The sequence below is a fragment of the Simochromis diagramma genome, unplaced genomic scaffold, assembly GCF_900408965.1.
Source record: "Simochromis diagramma unplaced genomic scaffold, fSimDia1.1 OVJJ01000343.1, whole genome shotgun sequence".
NCBI classification, from domain to species: domain Eukaryota; kingdom Metazoa; phylum Chordata; class Actinopteri; order Cichliformes; family Cichlidae; genus Simochromis; species Simochromis diagramma.
This window is the reverse complement of record NW_024386831.1, coordinates 9,672,023-9,680,730: the sequence shown is the minus strand read 5'-3', so window position 1 is coordinate 9,680,730 and position 8,708 is coordinate 9,672,023. Positions and strand designations below refer to the sequence as shown.

General features: G+C 40.7%; 1 long non-coding RNA gene across 1 annotated transcript; it reads left to right on the top strand.

Annotated features, from left to right (window-relative positions):
- The first annotated feature begins 6,697 nt into the window (after positions 1 to 6,697).
- LOC120731321 lies at positions 6,698 to 8,708 on the top strand. Its single transcript, XR_005695325.1, has 2 exons — positions 6,698 to 6,886; positions 8,085 to 8,708. It is a non-coding gene; the product is annotated as an uncharacterized LOC120731321 (long non-coding RNA).

The following is an 8,708-nucleotide window of genomic DNA, read 5'->3' as shown; positions in this document are numbered from 1 at the left end:
GTTTATTGTGCATAAATAGTGAATTGTCCTGACACAATATTGCGTTTCGCTTCTGTTATTACCATGGTACATTGACAAAAACATATACTTTTATTCACAGGGTAAAACAGTTGTTTTGTATCACTAATTGCCCAGTACGATTACAGCATACAATATTATTGTCCCTGCTACATTTCTGTGATGCTACCAGAAATTATTTCCACTGCTAATTAATTACCGTTGAGCTCAAAGGTCCTATTAATAAACGGTTAACGAATGTGTATTTATGAAGACGATTTGTGAGACTGGTAAACTTATGATACGTACGATGGTCTTTACTTTCTACACGGTGCATTTCAAGGTCCTGTACCCATCCGGCGGTAAACTGTACCTGGGCTTGTTGCAGTGACCGGAAGTTACTAAACTTCACGAGTGTATGCACTCACTCCAAGAACCGTATAATTATAAATATGCATATAAATATGCTAGGATGAGATAGCTGACTTCATCTAACTAGCAAATGTTTTCCAGGCTACGTTGGTGATGCAGTTTTTTTCTAATGTGTATGATATTTTTGTCATGCGATTTTAAAGCCAGTCCTACAAGCGCATCCAAGAATAACATGCGGCTTATCTCAGAACTGTTGGTGAAAATTATTCTTGGAGCTAGGTTTAATTGAGCTGCATTTTAAAGAGGTGCAATTTCACAATTTGTGTATATTTTCTAAGTTCACTATTTTGTCATGTGTTGAGAAAAACACAGATTTAAAAATTACATGGTCTAATATTTACATTTAGCATATAACTGCAACATGCTTTTTTTCGTTTTTTTTTAAAGACTCGAAAGGACTTGAAATTCAAAATTTCAGACTTGTGACTTTACTTGGACTTTTACACCAGTGACTTGAGACTCGACTCTGACTTGCCTGACATTACTTGAGACTTGCAAAACAATGACTTGGTCCCACCTCTGGTGAGTGGGCATCAAGGGGCAATGGAGGCTGACTGTAGGTGAGCAGCCTGAAGTTTAGAGTGTCGTGGAGAGTTACCAAAACAAAAACACCGTCCCACTTTTAACCCCTGACTTTGACAGACGTCGTCTCTTTTTATGCAACAACCTCTGGTGATTAATGTAAGAAACAAGATTACCTTTCATGTGTTTCTGTTTAAGCTCAAATTGGTTTGATGGTTGGAGGTTTTCTCAGTGTTCATCAGTCACCTCTTGACCCAGGTGTTATCATATGGTTTATCTGTTTTTAATTGGAAATTGGGGATTCAGTGTTCTCTCATCACAAACCTGTTTCTCTTGCGCATGAGTTTAAAGCTCGCGCTCCACCCCACCGCTGCTCTCTTCTGCTCCACTTTTATAAAGAAAATCTTTTACCGACCCTGGAGATTACTTATTGGGCCCACCCCAAATGAGCTGCTTTTGCACTTCCAGGAAACCTGTACTCAGACCCTAAACACTGTGAACCCATTAAAAACCAGTCGCCCAAAACGTGTTCCACAGCCCTGGTTAAATGAATCCACCCCGAGCAGTCAGACGTCCAGTGTGGGGAGAGCAGAGTGAAAGTGGAAGAAAGACAAATTGCAGGTTTCTTTTGACATGTTAAAAAGAATGTTGGAAATTTGATCAGAATACAGTGAAAATGAGAGAAAACAGAAGATTATTTTTCTCAGATCATTGTGTTAAATTGTCATAATTCCCCGTGTTCTCTTTAAGACTATCAGCTCTACTCTAAACAACCCTGAAAGCCTCTGCTGACACATGTAATCAGTTACTTTCTTTCTTTGTAAACAAGGTCGAGGTCTGTCAGGTCAGCAATAGTACTTCCTACAGATGACCCATTAGTGTTTATTCCATGACTGTAAACATGTTTCCATTTGTCACTTCAGTCTTTACTATGAAATACAGGAAATGACATCATGGCTCAAAATCTTTGTTGTTAAACCAATTCTTTATTTAAACTTTTTTTTTTTTTTGCTTTATTTAACAAAATACATTCAATAAAAACTTGAACAACAGGAAACTGATTTTTCATCCAACTACTCCAGAGAATTCCCAGAAGTTAGGAACAGAGCAGCTGTGACATCTGTCTATGTTGTTATGCTCAGCGTCTTTTAGTTTACATTTTGACTGCACAATTGTGAGCTCTTTGTTATGCACAATCACGTAGCACAACATTATATACCACATTATATACATTATATACCAGGTAGTCCAACTTCAGTAACCCCTCAAACGAGACTGCTGTTTAGTTTTCTGTCTTCATTTATGTTGGTAGTGGTAGCAGAGCTGTACGTTTTAATTAGTTTCAAAAATCTCTCAGTCAGAACATGGTATGAAATGTTTAGGTGGAAACTAGCGAGCTAACGTCCTGTTAACTTGTAACTCCGTTAAATTGAACAACTTCTGTTTTCATGGATGCTTGGATGTTAAACTTAATTGTTACACCTGGTAAAGCAGCAACGCTGATGATTTTATTAAAGATGAAAGAATTAGACCGTTTTTAACTCTCAGTGTTCGTTTGACTTTGGACCTGAAGGGAACAGAGTTTTGGACCCAGATTACTCCGCGAAGCTTCTCACCACAGCAGCCGTAATGCTCTGACAATCCATCAAAACATTTTCTAACAGATTTCTGACACACCAAACTCGGTTCGAGGTCAGTAAGCACAACCAGAATTCATACATAAAGCACACTCTTGATTTTTGAGAAAATTAAAGGATTTAAAGTGTGCCTTATAGTGTAGAAAATACGTTATACAGAAGAAAAGAATATATCGCGATTGTTATGGCCCGTCTAGGCGGGCCAGACCACAACATAAAGGGTGATCCATCCCCGTCCAACCCCAAGCAGCACGTCACACACTTAATATTTTGTGACAGTGATTTATTTACAATAAGTGCAGTTAAACAAAGGAAGGGAGCATATCATAACTTCAGGGTGAACCCAAGACCAAAACAACAAACAAAAGGTAACCTATCTCAGGAATAAACACAACTTACCTACTCAAAAGAACTAAACCAAACGACAATCACTTTCCTCCCTGCCTAACAAAAAACAGGAGAAGACTGATCAAACAAAAAGGCGGTCCACCCCTACATGCTCTTACATTAACATAATGACACAGTGACGGTCTGCCGGTTGGGTTGGGCGAGGATGAATGAAGTGGCAGTCCCCGGCGGTCTCTTCTTATCCGCTGCCTCCCGTTTCTCAGCCAATCGGTGCGAGCATCCACCCTGGATGCACCAATCCCGGAGGAGCACCTGGACACTCAAATTCACACATGATTACGATCACAGTCGTAACACCCCCTTTTCCCAAGAATTAACATTACCCCCAAAATGTTTAATTCAAGGAGAAAGTGCTCTAGAAGAGTATCAGCCAACACATTCTCTTTCCCTTTCTTGTAACTGATCTCCAAGTTAAATCTTGCAATAACAAGGACCAGCGCATAAGTCTTTGATTGGAGTTGCGCGTTTGGGAAAGAAACACCAGTGGGTTGTGATCGGTAAACACCTGCACAGGCAGCACACTTGACCCGACATAGACCCCAAAATGCTGTAACGCAAGGAGTAAGGCAAGAGCCTCTTTTTCAATGGTGCTATAATGGGTCTGGTGTCTGTTAAACTTTTTCGAAAAGTAGCAGACGGGATGATCTACGCCATGACCATCTTCCTGTAACAGAACAGCACCTGCGCCACACGAGCTGGCATCAACTTCTAGTTTAAAGGGCGCTCAAAATTCGGCGCAGCTAGCACTGGTGCACTGCACAAACAATGCTTTGGCAGATTCGAATGCCACCTGACATGCTGGAGACCAAATAAAGGCTTTAAGGGGCTAACAAGATCAGTTAGGGGACTAACCACATCAGAAAAGTTTCTGCAAAACCCTCGATAAAAACCGGCCATTTCTAAAAAACGACGCAGAGCTCTTTTTGTCTGCGGGACAGGAAAATCAACAATAGCCTGTACTTTTGCAGCAACAGGCGCACTTGCCCCTGTCCGACCTGTTTCCCCAAATAAGTAATGGTGGCTTTACCAAACTCACACTTAGAGAGGTTTAATGCGAGAGAAGATTCACAAAAACGTCTGAACACCTCAGAGAGCGTTTCCAGATGTTCTGACCATGTTGGAGAGTATGCCTCACAGTTTCTCACTCCAAACAATACCTTCTGCATCAGACGTTGAAATGTTGCAGGTGCGTTTCGCAACCCGAAGGGCATTACAGTGTATTGGAAGAAATGATCTGGAGTTACAAACGCGGAGACTTCAGAAGCTCTGGGGGTTAACGGGACTTGCCAATACCCTTTTAACAGGTCTAATTTAGTGACGTATGTAGCTGAGCCGACACGATCAATGCAGTCCTCCATTCTGGGGAGAGGAAAAGAATCAGGTTTTGTGACTGCATTAACCTTTCTGAAATTGGTACAGAAACGTGGGGTGTCATCTGGTTTAGGCACCAAAATACAGGGTGAACTCCACGCACTGTTACTGGGCTCAGCTAACCCATGTTTAACCAGGTATTCGACTTCCTGTTGCATTAAAATCCGCTTGGTTGGATTTTACTCTATAAGCATGTTGTTTTATTGGCTTATCAACTTCCACAACGATATCATGAAACAGCACAGACGTCTGCCGAGGATGGTCAGAGAAAAGCAGCAAATTAGCTTCAATCAGATCAAGGATATCTTTGCGGGCTGGAATCTGACAGATGCGACAGAAAGGATTCTAAGTTCTAAGAACCGGCAGACCGTCACTGTGTCATTATGTTAATGTAAGAGCATGCAGGGGGTGGACCGCCTTTTGTTTGTTTTCTCCTGTTTTTTGTTCGGGCCTCCACGTGCACCTTTGGCGAGCAAGCGGTTTTAATCAAACCCACGCCTGCGGGGAATTTAGTGCCCTCACTTCTTTTCTTTTTAATACTGGACACGCAGCAATCAAATGTCCTGAGTCGTGACAATAAAAACATTCTCGACCGTTTGATTTAGCAATAAACGGTGATACGTTTTTACGCACTGCTCTTGGTGACTTTTTTCGTTCAGAGAAATTTTTCTGAAACGAATTCTGTGCACAGAACACACTTTTGTGCGTTAAAACAAACTCGTCAGCCAGGAGTGCCGCGTTAGTGAGAGACGACACCTTTCGTTTAAATAAGTCACGATGCGTTCCGGCAAACACTTTTTAAACTCCTCCAGCAAAATAAGAGTTTTCAACTCTTCCACGGTTTTAACTTTACATGAACAGCACCATTTCTCAAACAACACATTCTTTTCTCGCGCACACTCAACAAAAGTCTGGTTAGCAGTTTTATTAAGATTCCTAAATTTCTGCCGATATGCTTCAGGGACAAGTTCATACGCCTGCAGCACAGTTTTCTTAAGAATTTCATAATCTAAACTCTGCTCAATAGGCAGGCTTGAACACACTTCTTGGGCTTTTCCCACAAGCTTACATTGGAGTAAGAGGGACCAAAACTCTTTCGGCCACTTCAAAGCAGCGGCTATGCGCTCAAATGCACTAACACCCAGACTTGACTAGGTCACAGGCTGACAGGAAACTGCATGTTTTTGCAGAGTATGAGCAGCAGACAGAGTGAAACTAAGTTCAGACAAGGGGTGACAGGTTGCCCTGGCAACAGACCTCAGAAAGGGGAAGTTATTGTAAGCTGCACAGGAAGTTTTAGTGCACAGGCATATTAATAAATCAGACACAGAAAAGAGGAACTGAGTAGAAGGAGTTTGTTTGTAATGAAACTGTGTGTGTCACGTGTGACGTGTGTGACGTCTGAAGTACCAAAATAACACCATATAAGACCCATGTTGAGCTTGTAATGTTAGAGATCCTGCAACTGCCTTTGGGGTGTGCAGGGCTCTCTCTTCCGGAAGATGATTGAATAAATATGTAACAGGGCGGTCCTTAGCGGCTGGAAACACAGTGAGATGGACTGAGGCAAGTGTAGTGGAACAAAGTATTTATTTGCTATACAGCTCTCCTTACAACAATTAACTTGTCAAGCTTCTTCACAGCACAAAAAACCCTCCTCTAATGACAACTGGCAGCCTTAAATATGTTCAGCTGTCACAGACTTAACCATTATTCCACTCTCAGGTAAATTCTTAAATCCCAACCTTCCACCACAGTATACAATATATCAATAAGAATAAATAAATACATAAATACATTTTCACATTTACATATTAATAAATATTTCACACTTAATGTTACACCAAACCCAATATTATAAAAACCCAGAAACCCAAGCACAACAAGATTCACCACACTCTCTTTACCAATGGTCTCTCCCGGAACCTTTAAATGGTGTCTGGACCCCCAGGGAAACATTTGCCCAAACACCTTGAAGAGGACACAGGCAAGAAAGGTGAGTAATCATTAACTTACAAACACTTATTTGCACCACTTTTGTTCCTAGATTTCACACACACATTTGCATTAGTTTCCCTTACTGGTCAGCCTTAATCACAATCTCAATCACCATTCTTCTCTCCTGACAGACAACCACCACATTCCTTGACGAGGAGCAGCTGTGCGGGATCTGAAATAAGACTACTAACTGATTTTAAAATTCCCAATAAATAGTCAATAAATATTTAAACTTCTTGTGTGCAAATCCATGCTTAAAGTGCAATGCTCATAAAGTGCTTGATAAGGTGCTTTTAATAAAGTGAAAGGTGTGCTCCAAAGTGCTATACATATAATATAAATAAATGCAGTAAGGGAGTCCTCTTCCTTACAAAATATATATATAAAATGTCATGGGGATCAAAGAATTGGGTTTAATATTTGGTGTTTCCGCCCGGTTCCCTTTGCAACAGAGAACAAATGTGGCTGAAGGTTGGATCTGATATGAGGCGAACAGAAGACTGGTCTAAAAAGATTTAAAGGTACGCACAAACCTGTTCAAAGAAAAAGCAAATTTGTGCACATTGGATGAATTCTAAATTATCTGTTCGCTGAGTTGACGATCTTAACTATTAAATTGGCTCAGTAGTGGTAAAACTAAATTCTTGAGAATGAGAAGCTTTGAAGTAATGATAATGAAACTTGGAGAATGACAGTACTGACTTAAAGGTAATATGGTATTTCATGGTAAAAGAGAAAAGAGACCAATGTATGTTTAAAGTAACAAAGGATAAATAGGTAATTGGTCATTTTATGGGTTTAATAAGTGTCAAGTTCAGCGGTGGAAACTGCCTCCCGTTTAGAGACGTCTAAAAGGGGCCTCGGGAGTGAGGATTATTCCAGGTAGCACCTGCCAAGACTTGGGACCTTGTTTAAAAATAGCTAATGATCAAAGGATCATTTTTTATGCACTTATTTGGTCAGTAGAAAAGCTGATTTTGGACGTGGAGGTCCGAGAAATAAACCTTGGGTTGGGCAAGGTTTTCTTAAGTGACTTAGAATAGAAAACTGTTGATTTAATGTTGATGAATATTACGGGACCCGCTGTGGTCTGTGATAAATGTCTTGGGCAAAGGTATGACAGAGAAGACTTTTGAATATTGTGGACAAAGTTTGAAGAAGTGAGGTTAAATTTTCTCCGTATGTTCATGCGCTGTGAAGAATTAAATCACTGTTATAATCCCAAAGTTAATGCCCTGGTGGGGAACAATTGCATGCAGAGAAGAACATTACTTGGAAAAGGACTGTTATTGTGACATTTTTGTCTAAATTCGAAGAGAATTGTCCCATATGTGTTTATTTCTCTTTTCTGTTAAGGTTACACACGCACTTACAGGGTGTTGTCTACTTCCTCTTTCTGATTCCAAACAGCATGTTTGATGAAAATAGTCTATCACAAGCATGTTTTGGGTGATTCTAAGTGTGTGAACGTTGTGGGTACTGCATCTGAGTGATTCTGTGGGATTTGTACAAAATAATAAATAAGTAATAATAACACTACTGGGGTAAGAATCGTGGGTTCATAGCAGAGTGCGTGAAAAGAGGAAGTCTGAGAGAAGAGTGTGTGTGTGTGTGTGTGTGTGTGTGTGTGTGTGTGTCTGGCAGGAAGTGAACAACTTTGCATGCCCATAAAAGGAACTGGCTGATGTGTGTGAAAATGATATTAAATAAGTGTTTTAGTGTGTTAATACAGGTGCCCATGGACTTACTCAACCTCAAAACATGAGTACAGCGGCAAAATGATAGATTAACAGAATTGGGACGACAAACAGGCCAGCCTTCGGCTTAAAATTTTTACATCTTGACCTCTCATTCTGTCCTTATCCGGAGAAGAAGCTTAAGAGACAGTCAATCTCCTGATGAAGACAGAAGACAGACAGAACACCGTGGACTTGAAGAATTAACAGCAGGCAAAAGACAGTGCAACTGACCTATAACACTGAAGACTCCAGCAGCAGCATGTAAGAAAACATTTGATGGAACATGAACTCTGAATTACATGCTGGGAAGAACAGTGGGATAAATAATTGCGTGAAAGCACTGGACAGCACTGGAAACTGAGTTTCATATTTGCCATGCTGGGAGTAAACCTGAAATAAAGAAAAGACTGAAAAGATCAAGAGAGAAGCAATGGAGAGAAGAAACGCCTGATTTGGGCCTGTGTTGATCTGCGAGGCCACACAGGAAACTGTGAGAAGAGGGACAAGGACCAGTGAGAGGTCAAGCCCGGACGAGTTCGAGTGAGAGCGTATGGGGAATTGGATTGAAAATTGAGTCCAGAGCATCATAACAGAAAGGTAAATT